Genomic DNA, 14,418 nt, shown 5'->3' with positions numbered 1-14,418 from the left:
GAGTTAGTTAAAGTGTTGGCAAGTATTGTTATATGTTCTATAATTTCTACTAAGCAGCCTTGATTCTATTCATTGTAGAGTCATAGTGTCCAACAGCAGAGAAAGGGGCTTTTTGGCCCAGTGAATCCTTTATCAATACCCTTCGCTACTGGTTCCCTTTACCAAAACTTTGTCTGTGGCCTTCTATACTTTAGCGATTCAAGTGCTCATCCAGGTAAATGTTGTGAAAGTCCCTGTCTCTACCGTCCTCTCAGACAATGCGTTAAAGATTGCAACCATTCTCTAGGTGAAAATAAATTCCTCATATCCCCTTTAAGCCCTTCACTCCACCCCTTAAACCTATGCCCTTTGGCTTTGTTCTGTGGGAATGAATAAAAGAGATTCAACTTTACATAGATAGCATTTGTGTAAATATAGTACCGCGCAAGTCTCAGAAACATATACATTGTTAGGGTGCTAAGAGTTTTCCACAGTACTGTAGCAATTTTATGTATTGCACTGTACTGCTGTAAAAAAAAACAAATTCATGATATATGTGAGTGATGATAAATCTGATTCTGATATGGATCTCCATTGTACACTGAGAGTGAGAAGGGAGGGAACAGGGAGAGGACGATCATGTTTGAGAAATGGGCAGGGAGAGAGCACAGAGCAGGAAGTACAAGAGGGACATTCTGTAATGCTCAATAAACTAATTGTTTGGAATCAAAAGATCTTGCCTGGCATCTCAGGGCTGGGTGTATCTGCACCTGTGCCACCCTCCAGCCCTACCCCTGACACTCCTTCTCTGTCACCTGTCCCACACCCCTCCTGTGGCGCTCCACCCTGACCATTCCCATCATCCTGTACTCCAGCCGGATTTACAAACTCACTCTCGACTCCGCATTAACAAATACAGTACTGTGCAAAAGTCTTGGTCACCCTAGCTATGTATATGTGCCTAAGACTTTTGCACAGTATTGTACATTTCAAAAATTAACATTAATTAAAATATAGGTAAAGGATGCAGATTCACTGTAACTTTCCTTACCAGGCGATCATCCCCATGTAAGAGAATGATCTGTGCGAGGTGTTGTTATTCATGGCTGGGATAAAGCTGAGGGTCCAAATAGAAAATGCAACTGGCCCCTGAACTACACACCAGACTCAATGCTGAGACTTGTAATACAATCAGAGATCAGGCACACCCGCACTTGATTAGTATATATGTTGGGTGACTGCATGCTCACGGAAGTATGGTCGGCGCTGATGGGCACGTTGAGCTGGAACTGGTAGCTATATGCACAATCCAGCCTTCTCTCTCTGTTTTTCTCTTCATGGATGTAACCTGATTCTTTTCAGATTTTCCAGCATTTTGTTTGGCTTTGAAGTACCCTGTGGGCATTTTTTTTTGCCATGTTTAGGGTCACAATACAAATTAAAGGCTGTTTTTTTCAGCTCAGGTTTTCAAGAGCAGTTTGTTTGATCGTCAGCAGGATTTTCCCTTTGTAGATATGCTGATTCTGGGAGGCAGATTTAAGTGAAATATGGGAAAAGGACAACAGTGTTTTAAATTTTAAAAAGCTCGCACCAGGATTGATGGAGTTACACAGTACAGTCCTTCAGCCCAACTCACCCTTGCTGACCGAGTGCCTTCCTGAACGTATCTCACATGCCTGCATCTGGCCCTTGTCCCTCTGTGCTTGTCCTATCCAGGAGACTCTTCACGGATCGATCAACACTTGACTCGGACTACGGTAGCTTAGCAATTAGCGTGACGCTGTCACAGCTTGAGGAAATCTGGAATTCGGAGTTCAATTCCGAGCAGTCTGTAAGGAGTTTGTATCTTCTCCCTGTGAGTATCTGCCAGGTGCCCCACAGTCCAAAGGTATACCGGTTGGTAGGTTGAATGGTCATTGTAAATTGTCATGTGACAAGGCTAGTGTTAAATAGATGGGTTGCTGGGCAGCACAGTTCATAGGGCTGGAAGGGCCTGTTTCACACTGCATCTCTAAACGAATAAATAAATAAAACAGGCCCTTCAGCCCTACTCATCCATGCTGACTGTGTGCCTTCCTGAGCTGATCCTGTTTGATTGCGTCTGGCCCTTATCCCTCTATGCTTTTCCTATCCAGGAGCATGATATCAGTGAGGGAGGGTGTGTTCTTTGGGATAGGCTAATTTATTTAAAAGCAGAGTTGAAACACTGGAGTTATTTAAAAAATAAACTGGTGCACTAAACTCCAAGAATGACTAAAATCCTACCCGCAATAATTTGATATCCTCCTGATTTGGGAATCCAAGATTGTCTTTGGTAGATCGGAGGGATGATTGCAGCAGCATGGTTTAAAGTTCAAAGTTCAATGTTCAAAGTAAATTTATTGTCAAAGTATGTATGTATGTCACCATATACAACCCTGGGATTCATTTCCTTGCAGGCATTCACAGTAAATACAAGAAACACAATAGAAAGATTGTACCAACAGGATGGACAAACAACCAATGTTCAAAAGAAAACAAATTAATAAAAGCAAGCAATAATTATCGAGAACATGAGATGAAGAGTCCTCGAATATGAGTCCATAGGCTGTGGGAATAGTTTAGTGATGGGGCAGGTGAAAAAGAGTGAAGTTATTTTGCTCTGGTTCAAGATCCTGATGATTGAGGGATAATAACCGTTTCAGAACCTGGCAGTGTTAGTCCTGAGGCTCCTGTACTTTCTTCCTGATGGCAGCAGTGAGAAGAGAGTATGACCTATATGGTGGAGGTCTTTGATGATAGATTGAGGCCAAGGTCTTGAAGCTTATTGATGAGTTTTGAGCAGAAAATAGTATTAATTGCAGAGCTGTAGACAAAGAAGATCACCCTAATGCATGCATCTTCACTGTCCAGATGTTCCAGGGCTGAGCAAAGAGCCAGTAAAATAACATCTGCTGTTGACCTGTGGTGACGGTGAGCAAATTGGAGTGAATCCAAGTTGTGTTTCAGGCAGATGATAATATGTTTCATCACCAGTCTTTCAAAGTATTTAACTCACAGTGCATGTAACTGCTACTGAACTATTGTTCAGTCGTGGAGAATGCCGAAAAACAGAGACAGTCCAGACATCCTTCTGTGTTTTTTCTCTCCTGACCAATTGTTATGGTTGAGGTAGGGTACTGAGACAGATCCTCCAAAAGATGCTAATGGATCCCACCAGAAACCTGAGGGCAGATGGGACTCATGGACATGGAACGAAAAAACATTTTGATGTGGGATTTCCTATAAAACATTGGCCTTCTAAAAGTCACAGGAACTTCTATCAGCAAGGATGGGTTTGAATCCATTGCAATGCACCCAACTTCATTCCATCTGGGAATAAAGAGCAGCAGTGGTGGTATTTTGTCTTCCATTGTTTTTCAACCCAGCACTCATCTAGATTAAAAATAATCAATGCAGGCTTAATGGACCCAGATTCCTGCTTCTTTGGTGTAATGTCCAACAGTCATTCATTGCAACTTTCAGTCACTGACCTTCCAATTAACTCACTGCATGACAGGACCTGTACAGTGTTATTGAAATACCATAAGTACAAGTGGGACTTTTCATTCCAAATATCACTTTTCAAATGGTGAAGAGTATTAAAATCGGTCATTTCATGCTGTGCTTTTGTCCTTCTGACCTACAGCCAAGTTACATTTTTTTTCCTAGTCCACAAACATCCATCATTAAATAGTAGTTAAGTCTTCCTTGAACCAAGGCTATGTTAACATATGACAAGTAGACTTCACTGAGTTAAAGAATCAGCTTACTTTATGCTCAAATCAGCTCAGTTTTAACAGCAAAGTAATCAATTTTTCCATGTATTTGACTTACCTCAACGCGAGTAAAGGCAATGTAAACTGATTGGTTGCCACGTGAAAATATGCTTTCATAAAATCAACTTTGAATCAAATTGGAAGCAAACCATCAACTGCCTCCTACATCAAAGCTTTCTTATTCCTTAGGAATAAACTATTTGTAATATGACATACAACTGTTGTGTTTAGTATCTCTGAAACAGTAAATAAAGCTCTGTCGCGCTTACTCAAAAACTTATTTCAAGAATGTTCAGTGACCTAATTTATTTGTGGTCAATCTTGAAGTCATCTTGTAAAAATAAAATCCCATGAGTAACACAAACCTAAAATGAAATTCAAAACATGCAGGAAATGGTCAGCAGGCCAGAAAGTACTTGAGAAAAAAAAAGTAGTTAATGTTTTGGATGAAAGCTCTTTCACCAGAATAGAACTTATTTTTTTTTTGTTTAGAGACACAGCAAAGTAACAGGCCCTTCCATACAAATGACCCCGTGCTGTCTAATCATTCCCATGTGTTGAATTAGCCTACTAACCTGTACGGCTTTTGAATATGAAACGAAACCAGAGCATCAGAAGGAAATCCATATGCCATGGGGTGAATGTCATAACTCCTTACAGAAAGCAGCCGAATTCAACCCAGCTGGCTGGTGCTGACCATCACACTAAAAAGGACCCGGTTTAAGTTCTTACCAAAGGGTGGGGGAAAGAATAAAAGGAAGTGTTCATGGTAGGTTTAAATAACCAAAGAATTAATCGTAAAAGTTGGAAGAGCATAAGAAAGGATATGGGAAAGCATAAATGGGAGCAATATCTGGAATTTCTAAACTCAACACTGAGAGTTTCTGTTTTCTCCGTTTGTTCTTTTTGGGAGACACCATGATCATTTCAGCAGCATGACCTCATCCCATCAGAAATATTCCCCTTGCACCAACCATTATTATCTCTCTCAACTTTATTCTTCCATCTTCTCTCCTGAGCCTTTGACATGATTACTAGTCAAGAACCTATCAACCTCCCATTTTAAATATACTCAATGACTTGGCCTCTACAGCTGTCTGTGGCACTGAATTCCACAGGTCCGCCTCTCTCTGGCAAAAGTAATTCCTTATCATCTCTGTTCTAAGGGGACACCTTTGTATTCTGAGTCTGTGCCCTCACTAGTTCCCCCCACTATAGGAAACATCCTCATATTGTCCTCTCTATCTAGACCATTCAATGGCCTCTTCAACTGTCACAATGCCACGCTCAGGTTGGAGGAACAACACCTTTTATTCCATCTGGATAGCCTCCAACCTGATGGCATGAACATTGGTTTCTCAAACTTCCAGTAATTGTCTGCAACCGCCCCCCCCACCTTCTCCTTTACCGTTCCCCATTCCCATTTCCCTCTCTTACCTTATTTCCATTCCTGCCAATCACCTCACTCTGGTGCTTCCCCTCCTTCCCTTTCCTCCATAGCTTTCTGCCCTCTCCTATCAGACTCCCCTTTCTCCAGTCCTTATCTCTTTCACCAATTGACTTTCCTGCTCTTTACTTCACCCCTCCCACTCTCTCGATTTCATCTATCACCTACTACTTTGTACTTCTTCCTCTCCATCCCTCACCTTCTTACTCTGACTCCTAATCTCTTTTTTTTTCCAGTCCTGATGAAGGATCTTGGCCTGAAACCTCGACTGTTTACTCTTCTCTGTCGATGCTGCCTGGCTTGCTGAGTTTCTCCAGCATTTTGTGTGTATTACTTTCAATATTCAATAGGATTCAGTGAGATCCACACTCACTCTTCTAAATCCCAGTGACCACAGGCAAGGAGCCATCAAACGCTCCACGTGCATTATCAGAATCGATTCAGAATCAGGTTTATTATCATTGACATATGTCATGAAATTTATTGTTTTGTGGCAGCAGTAAAGTAAAATGCACAAAAATCTACTATAATTGACAATAATAAACATAAAAAAATTAATAAGTAATGCAAAAGAAAGCAAAATAGTATTCATACATTCATGGACCACTTTGAAATCTGATAGCAGAGGAGAAGAAACTGTCCCTAAGACATTGAGTGTGTGTGTTTTAAACTCCTATACTTTCTCCCAGATGGTAGTATTGAAAAGAGGGCATACCATCAATGGTGAGGGTCCATAATGGTGGATACTGCTTTCTGGAGGCATCACCTTTTGAAGTTCTCAGTTGTGGGGAGACGAGTGCCTGTGATGGAGTTGGTGAGCTTACAACCCTCTACAGCTTTTTGTGATCCTGTGCAATCATGTTTCCAAACTGGACAGTGATGCAACCAGTTAAAATACTCTCCATAGTATATCTGTAGAGATTTGCTGGACCCTTTGGTCCTAAAACTCCTAAATGAAATGTAGCTGCTGGCACGACTTCTTCATAATTGCATCAATACATTGGGCCCAGGATAGATCTTCAGATATATTGACACCAAGGAACTTGAAACTGCTCACCCTTTCCACTTCTGGACCATTAACCCTTTCATTCCAGGGATCATTCTCATGAACCTCCTTTGTCTCTCACCAGTCCCATCCTAGATAAGAAAGCAATTAACTCAAGGAACATTTCATCCTTCAAATTCTCATGTTTCTTATTTAGAGATGCAGAAATTCTCAGAATGCAGTAATGATGCTGGATAGTAATTGACAGAAGATACAATCGAATCAAATATTTGGACACACTGGCAGACGTTTTGAGGAGAGCAATTATGAGCTGCCACATTGCCCAAGGTATTAAAAGCAGATGTGGCAAAATAGATCAAGAAGTTTCATTGAAAAGCATGTCTCCCAGTTCCGTTTTTCTCTTTTAAACTTGGTAATAGATCTGCATGTGTGTCACACATTACCTGCAGTGTAGGCAGTCGTAGGGCAGGCAATAACATGGAGAATAATGGATGCTCTTCAACCTATTAAGATCTCCTAAAATATTGTGCATGTGACATTAGATTTCTCTACAATGTACTATGAAGGTAGTGGAAACAAAATCACTTTGGATTTGAAATTATGTGTCAGGACAACAAGCACTTACATTGTCCTTTTGAAATCCCCATTTCCTGGATATAAGCTGAGTCAATTTCACATTTATTTAAGATGTGTTTAAAATAATGTAAACTGGTGTTTCACACAGGCATGGAGTTATAGAGTACTATTGCACGGAAATAGGCTCCAGCCCATATGCTGTAAGCTGTATCTATTTCACATTTATTTTAAATATGTCTAAGATACTTTAAACTAGAATTAAACAGACGTAGAGTCATAGAATGAAACTACATCCCCTTCAGCCTTCTGTCTAGTCCCACTTACCTGCACATTGTCCATGTCCCTTCTTACTTCTCCTGAAGTTCAAAGTAAATTTATTATCAAAGTATGATATGTCACCAACTACTATCCTGAGATTATTTGCATGCAGACATTCACAATAGAATCAATGAAAAACTACACACAGATTGACAAGCTACCAATGTGCAGAAGAAGACAAACTGTGCAAATGCAAAAAAAAAACGAATAATTGTAACACATAGATAATACTGGGAACATGAGTTTAGAGTTCTTGAAATTCATTCCGTAGGTTGTGTTTAATGATCAGTTCAGTATTGTGGTGGGTGAAGGTATCCGCACTAGTTTAGGAGTTTGATGGTTGAAAGGTAATAACTGTTCCTGAACCTAGTGTTACGGGACCTAAGGCTCCTGTACCTCATTCCTGATGGCAGCAGAGAGAAGAGAGAATGTGTGGTTCCTTGACAATGGATGCTGCTTGCTTGTGGCAGCACTTTTGTTTGATGTGCTCAATGGTGGAGAGGTCTTTTCCTGTGTTGAACTAGGCTGTATTCACCACTTTTGTAGGCTTATCCATTGTTGGACACAGGTATTTCCATACCAGACCATGGTGCAACCTGTCAAGATATTCTCCTCTGTGCATCTATAGAAGTTTGCCAAACTTATAGATGACGTGCCAAAGTAAAGGTCCTGCCATGGTTTCCTTGAAATAGCAATTATGTGCTGGTTCCAGAGCAGATCTGCTCATATGCTAGCACAAAGGACTTTAAAGTTACTTACCATCTCCACATTCAATCTCCTAATGAGCTCGTGGACTCCCAATTTCTTCCTCCTGTAGTCCTTTGGTTTTATTGACTTTGAGTGAGAGGTTGTTATTTTGACACCACTCAAGCAAATTTTCAGCTTCCCTCCTATATGCCCATCCATCACCACCTTTGCTTCGGCCTGTGACAGTGGTGTCATCAGCAAACCTAAATATGGCATTGGAGCCACGCAGCCTCACAGTCGTGAATCGAAAGCATGTAGAGCAGGGGGCTAGGCACACAGCCTTGTGGTGCACCTGTGCTGGTGGTGATTGTGGAGGAGGTGTTGTTGCTAATCTGTACTGACTGGGGTCTGTAAGTGAGGAAATCAAGAATCCAGTTACACAGGGTGGTGTCAAAGCCTGGGTTTTGGAGCTTATTGATTAGTTTTGAGGTGTACATACTCTCTTAGAAGTTATATTTGGTATGCAGAAGTTTCAATTTCTCCTCTGTTGCATGTGTAAGATGTAAAATAGGTAATGTTTTGATATAATACATTACTTAAGACATAAGACATAGGAGCATAATAAGCTTATTTGGCCCACCAAGTGCTCCACCATTCCATCATGGCTGATTTACTTTCCCTCTCAACCCCATTCTCCTTGTAACCTTTGACTCCCTTCCTAATCAAGAATATTTCAACCTCTGCCTTAAAAATACTAAATGACTTGGCCTTCATAGCTGTCTGTGGCAATGAATTCCACAGGTTCACCACCCTCTGGCTAAAGAAGTTCCTCATCATCTCTGTTCTAAAGGGACGTCTCTTTATTCTGGAGGCCTAGACCGCTCCTAGATTTTACCACTATTGGATACATCCTTTCAACATTCAGTCAGTTTCAATGCGATAACCCTCCTCCCCCCAGGCTCTTCTTGACTCCAGTGAGTACAGGCCCAGACCCAACAAATTAGACTTTTCAATCCCCGGATAATTCTTGTAAACCACTGGACCCTCTCTAATGCCAGCACATTCTTTCCTGGATACGGCGCCCAAAACTTCTCACAATTCTCTAATACCTGAGATTGATATTGGGGAGGAGCCTGGTGAAATATGGACTGAACACAGGTAATTCAGGATCAGCTTGGTGGACAATGGGAGATCATAGGCCAAAGGGCCTGTAGCAGTGCTGTATTACTCTATAAGCTGATGACTCCATAAAAATTTTGCTTCTGAAATTCAGCCATATTGATTACAGAGGAATCTGATACACATACATCACCGCATCGCATATTAATCACATTCAATACTATTGAAATTTCAGTTCTCAATATCCCAGTTTTTTACTTTCATAGTAATTAAAGATTTAAAAAACTGTGGATGCTGGTAATCTGAAACAAAAAAGAAAAATAGAATATTCAACTTGTGAAGCAGCATCTGTGGAAAGAGAAGCAGAGTTAATGTCGATGGTTCCTCCAGCATTTTGTGTTGGATTTCTAGCATCTGCAGGATCTCTTGCGTCAATGTAGGCCAGATTTGTACATGAAATGTTAACTCCGTTGTCATTTCCATGGATACTATCTGAGCCAATGAGTGTTTCCAGCAATTCCTGTTTGTGCTTCTGTTTATGGTCATCATCATTATTATGTACTGTGTCGTATGACATAGGCATTCATGGTCTTTGATCATGATTGTCCTTGGAAAATTTTTCAACAGAAGTACTTTGTCGTTGCTTTCTTCTTACAGGATGGGTGACCCCAGCCATTATCAACACTCTTGAGAGCTTGTGCGCCTGGTGTCAGTGGTCATGTAACCAGGACTTGTGGTAGGTACCACCTACTCATACAACCATCCACCACCTGCTCCCGTGACTCTGATCAGGGTGGGTGGGGAGGGGGGTTACACCTTGCCCAAGGGTGACCTACAGGCTAGCAGAGGGAAGCAGCGTCTTACACCTCCTTTGGTAAAGACATAGTTCCACCCCACCACCCATTCCATTGATAGTAATTCTTCTAATTGTCTCCCTGGTGAAATAGTAAATTTTATTTTACTGAGAGTAGCACATACAAAATGCTGGAAGAGCTCTTTTGACCAGGCAGCATCTATGGAATGAAATAAGCAGTCAATGTCTCAGGCCGAGATCCTTCATCAGGACCTCTTGGTCCAAAATGTTGACTATTTATTGCTCCATTGCTCCATGAAGGTGGTGCTTGACTTGCTGAGCTACTCCAGCACGTTGTGTGGGTTGCTTTAAACTTCCTGCATCTGCAGCTTCTCTACTGCCTATAATGTCCTTTTTATTTATCCTTAGTATTTATTCCATAGATCTTCAGTACGGACATCCAAGCCTAATCTCAACCACCTCCAGAATTCTGTGGAGTAATCATGAAATGCACTTAAACTATAGTCTTCACAATATCAACAGCACACCACTTTTGTGTTGCCAGCTAATTTGAATGGTTCTGTAGAACCTGTAATTATAGTTGGCCTTTTCTACAGGGTCTGTAATGCTTGCTGCCGTCAGCAAGAAGTCAAGATGTTCAGCAACTGAGCTCAGCCGGTACTGCTTAATGCTAACCTGTGTTCCTTAAAGAGATCATGACAGGATCGTTTGTCTGGGGGTTGGCAGAACACGGGTGGGAACAACTGAGCGTTTTCATAAACTGCGCCAGGAGCCCTGGTGATGGGGTAGAGTTCAGGAAAGATAGAACAAGGAGCACTGAACGATGTCACATAGGAAAAGGCTCTTCTGTTCAAGGTGGCTATTTCAAATTAAACTCATTTTCTTCAGCCTGCACATGATACATATCCCACTATTCCCTGCATATTCATATGTCAAACAATATCCTGCGGGGGGGTTGAAAATATCCAGCAGAATGTAACGGTGATGATGGCATGAGTCAAGATCAAAAGCATAATTGGGTTATAGCAAGGCTCTGACTGACTAATATATTTATAAAAGGATTTTTATTTTCATATAATAGTTACTTTAATGAAATATTGGTTATTGTGCTTCAAATATCTAGGCAAGTGTTTCAGTGTGCTGAATTATCACTGAAAAAAAAGGCTGCAATTTGAAAAGTAAAATCAGTGACAGTTTGTTTGTTGATGCCGGCAAGTGTTAGATTCAAAGCATCTCTCTGAGATGTTTTCACTGCCTGAGGAATAGTCAACTTTGTGGAGCATATCCAAAACAATTCCTCTGTTCATTCACAGAGTGCACCGCAGAGTTAGACCATTGCTATTCCCTTTGCCTAAGCCAGTGACCTGTGCAATACCAGAGTGTTGATTGTTAAAAAGAAGCTGTCCTACCAGTGCTATTTATTTTTATTAAATTATCTGAATCTCAAAATCTTTTTCAATAGCTGGCAGGGGTCAAACTGGTGAAGGGTCAACTTAGAATTCTGATCAAGAGATATTTCTTCAAAAATCAGCCTTATGTTGCACCTCCAGGTAGTTTGCCAGACCTGGAAATGACTGGGAGTTTTTGAGGCCTTTCTAAATGGACAGACGAAGGTGGGTAGAAAGCCTAGAGTTAACCTGGCATTTTTGTAGGTGTATGCTTGACAGCAAACAGTAACATGAGGCAAACCATACATTCAGGGTCAGAGCTATGCAACTTGGCCCAACTTGCCCCAACTTGCCCACACAGACACTGATCCCTTTTGCCTGTATCCCTCTATTTTTTCTTATCCATGTTTGCTTGTTATGTGCCGCATCGTATGACGTGGGCAATCATGGTCTTTCCGTGATCATGATTGTTCTTGACAAGTTTTTCTACAGAAGTGGTTTGCCATTGCCTTCTTCTGGGCAGTATCTTTACAGCATGGGTGACCCCAGCCATTATCAATACTCTTCAGAGATTGTCTGCCTGACGCCAGTGGTCACATAATCCGGATTTGTAATGTACATCAGCTGCTCATATGACCAACCATCCACCACCTGCTCCCATGGTTTCACATGCCCCTGATCAGGAGGCTAAACGGGTGTTACACCTTGCCCAAAGGTGACCTACAGACTAGTGGAAGGAAGGAGAGCCTTACTCCTCTTTTGGTGGAGACATATTTCCATCCCAATGACGTATCCATGTATCCATTCAAAAGCCTTTTAAGCACCCAGTGTCCAATTTCATCTGCACAACACAACAGTCTTAGAGTCAGTGTGAGTACTCTTCCATCCATTTCAGACAGTACAGGACCCTGAAGACCAACATCTCAAGGTTCAGCAACAGCTTCTTCCTCACTGTCATCATGTTTTTGAACCCACCTGAAAATCCTCTTTCTACCTTGGACTATATTTTGCCCAACTTTCCACTGTTCAGGGCTTTCTTAACTTATAACAGATTTTATTTTTTTCAAGTGAATGAAATATGTAAGAACTTTACCTGGTTTTATATTACTCACATAATTTTTTAGAAGATCTGTGAATAATATTTTCTGCTCAACTTTTCTTCCTGTTTAATTTGTTGTATCAAAATACTAAATACGTGAGATTCTGCAGATGCTGGAAATCCAGAGTAACACACACAAAAAGCTGGAGGAACTCAGCAGGATCTATGGAAAGGAATGGAGTCGACATTTTGGACCAAGATCCTTCATGATGGATTTGTCATTCTGTGTGTATCAAAGTGTTGATTTCATAGGCCTATCTAAGAAGTGGGTTGTTAACATCTACAAGGAATATAACTGGAGTCAGATGAAAATCTATCTTCATCCATGTGCACACTTGCAGCTTTGGCTAATGGACCGTAAAGTTATATTCATGGTCATGAAAGATCTATTTCTCCCTTTCTCACCAGGACACTATGCTTGATTAAGCAACCAGCTCTGACTTGGTTACTTCAAGAATTAAGCTTGTGACCTGGCTGGTTGTTTTAGCTCACGTGTGTTTCATGTATTAAATCATTGAGTCCTCAGAAAGCTTCCAGTGCAAAACTAAATTTTTAAAAAAGGACCATGGTAAGAAAGGTACAGAACCAAAACATATTCTTCATCCATTCCCCCTCCTCACTTCTTCTATCCCCCGTTCTGGCTCTCCCCTCACCTCTCCTCCTCTTCTCTCCTGACCATCACCTCCTCCTGCGACAACCTTTCATGTAGATGTACTTGTTAGAGCAAATATTAATTTCACTAGCAATCAATCTTCAGATTTAAATGTGTATTGCAAGTTGAATTGAAAATGCAGCTCAGAACAATTAGACCTCAGGTGCCTGCGTTTGTTATTAGCCTCAAGATAGTCAGTAGAGATTAACATTTATTTTGGGTGTCTGGAGTGTGGATGCAAAGAAGGAGAGGTGAAATTTATATGTAATTCAAAGGGAGCATTGTAGATACATTGCTTAGCTCCCCCGGCATCCTTCCCTCCGAACCCCCCCCCCACTTCTTCCATGCTCCTCTCTCCGCTCCTATCAGATACCTTCTTCTCCAGCATTCTACTTTTCCACCTATCACCTCTCTGCTTCTTACTTCCTCCACACACAGCTGGCTTCACCTATCACCTTCTAGCGTGTACACCTTCTCCTCCCCACACCTTCTAATTCTGGCGTCTTCCCCTTTCTTTCCAGTCCTGATGCACTGTCTCGGCCCGAAATCTCATTTCCAACTTCGCTGCCTGACATACTGAGCTCCCCCAGCATCTTGCGTGTATTTCTTCTTCATCCACTGTAGCCTGCATCCAACTCCAACTCTAATGGATAGTTCATGTCATCTGGGTGCCTAACTCATCCATTTGAGAGAAGTTCAGTGAGCCCCTGATGGGCAAAAGAAATGCTTCAAAGATAACATTAAGATCAGCCCGAAGAAATTCAACATTATATCTTAAAACTGTAAAGACTCAGCACGTATACCTGGAGAAAATCTGTTCAAAAGGGATCTGCACTACATGAAAATAACCTTTGCTGTGCCACAGAGAAAAAAGGGGCACCCGTCATGATTTATTTAAACAAGCAAAGAATGATTAATCAAACAACACATTTACAATATTACTCAAATATTACTAAAATATTAAGTACACAACACACACTGCACCAGAACATTTGGATCCCAGATAGGCATGTGCAGCCTCCTGAGGGTGAACCAATAGAACATCATACTCGATTTGAGTGATTGCACTATATATACCAATCTATTGTGTTGGAAAAGCAAAAGAAATGCAGTTGCTGGATATCTGAGATAATTCTGGAAACACTCAGCTGGTCAAGCAGCAACTGTGGAAAGGGAATCAGAACTAATGTTTCTGGTTGGAAGGCCTTCATCAGATTTTGTTTTTTTTTACTCTAGTTCTGTTGATGCATTACACAAAATGTTATTCACCTCAGAGAATGTCACAAATCAGACTATAATGCTCTTCTCTTGAGCACTTAATCTATCTCAATCTCAGCATTTTTTTCTCCAGAATCGTCCTGAACACAGGTAACATTTAATGCTTTGATTTAACAAACATTGGTTGCAGGTTCAGTTATACACCAGAATTTCTTACAGGATACTAGAGTACTGTTCCCTCGCAGCTGCGCGGGTACACGGCAGCACAATAACTGAGATGTTCTCACGCACAGAGCATTTGTTGCAGCACGGCTGTTA

At 41.2% G+C, this 14,418-nt stretch overlaps 1 long non-coding RNA gene across 2 annotated transcripts in view; it reads right to left on the bottom strand.

Moving 5' to 3' along the window:
• Positions 1 to 14,418, bottom strand: part of LOC140188024 (uncharacterized) — a 43,750-nt gene that overhangs the window by 15,873 nt on the left and 13,459 nt on the right. Inside the window, exon 1 of one of the 2 annotated variants that reach the window (XR_011883206.1) lies at positions 3,835 to 4,033. The exons of the other annotated variant lie outside the window; for it this stretch is intronic. This is a non-coding gene — a long non-coding RNA (uncharacterized lncRNA). Of the gene's footprint in view, positions 1 to 3,834; positions 4,034 to 14,418 lie in introns of those variants that run through there. 2 annotated transcript variants of the gene reach the window in all.

Source organism: Mobula birostris, chromosome 26 (genome assembly GCF_030028105.1).
Source record: "Mobula birostris isolate sMobBir1 chromosome 26, sMobBir1.hap1, whole genome shotgun sequence".
Lineage (NCBI taxonomy): Eukaryota > Metazoa > Chordata > Chondrichthyes > Myliobatiformes > Myliobatidae > Mobula > Mobula birostris.
Note: the sequence above shows the minus strand (reverse complement) of the source record. Positions and strands in the feature narration are given on the sequence as shown.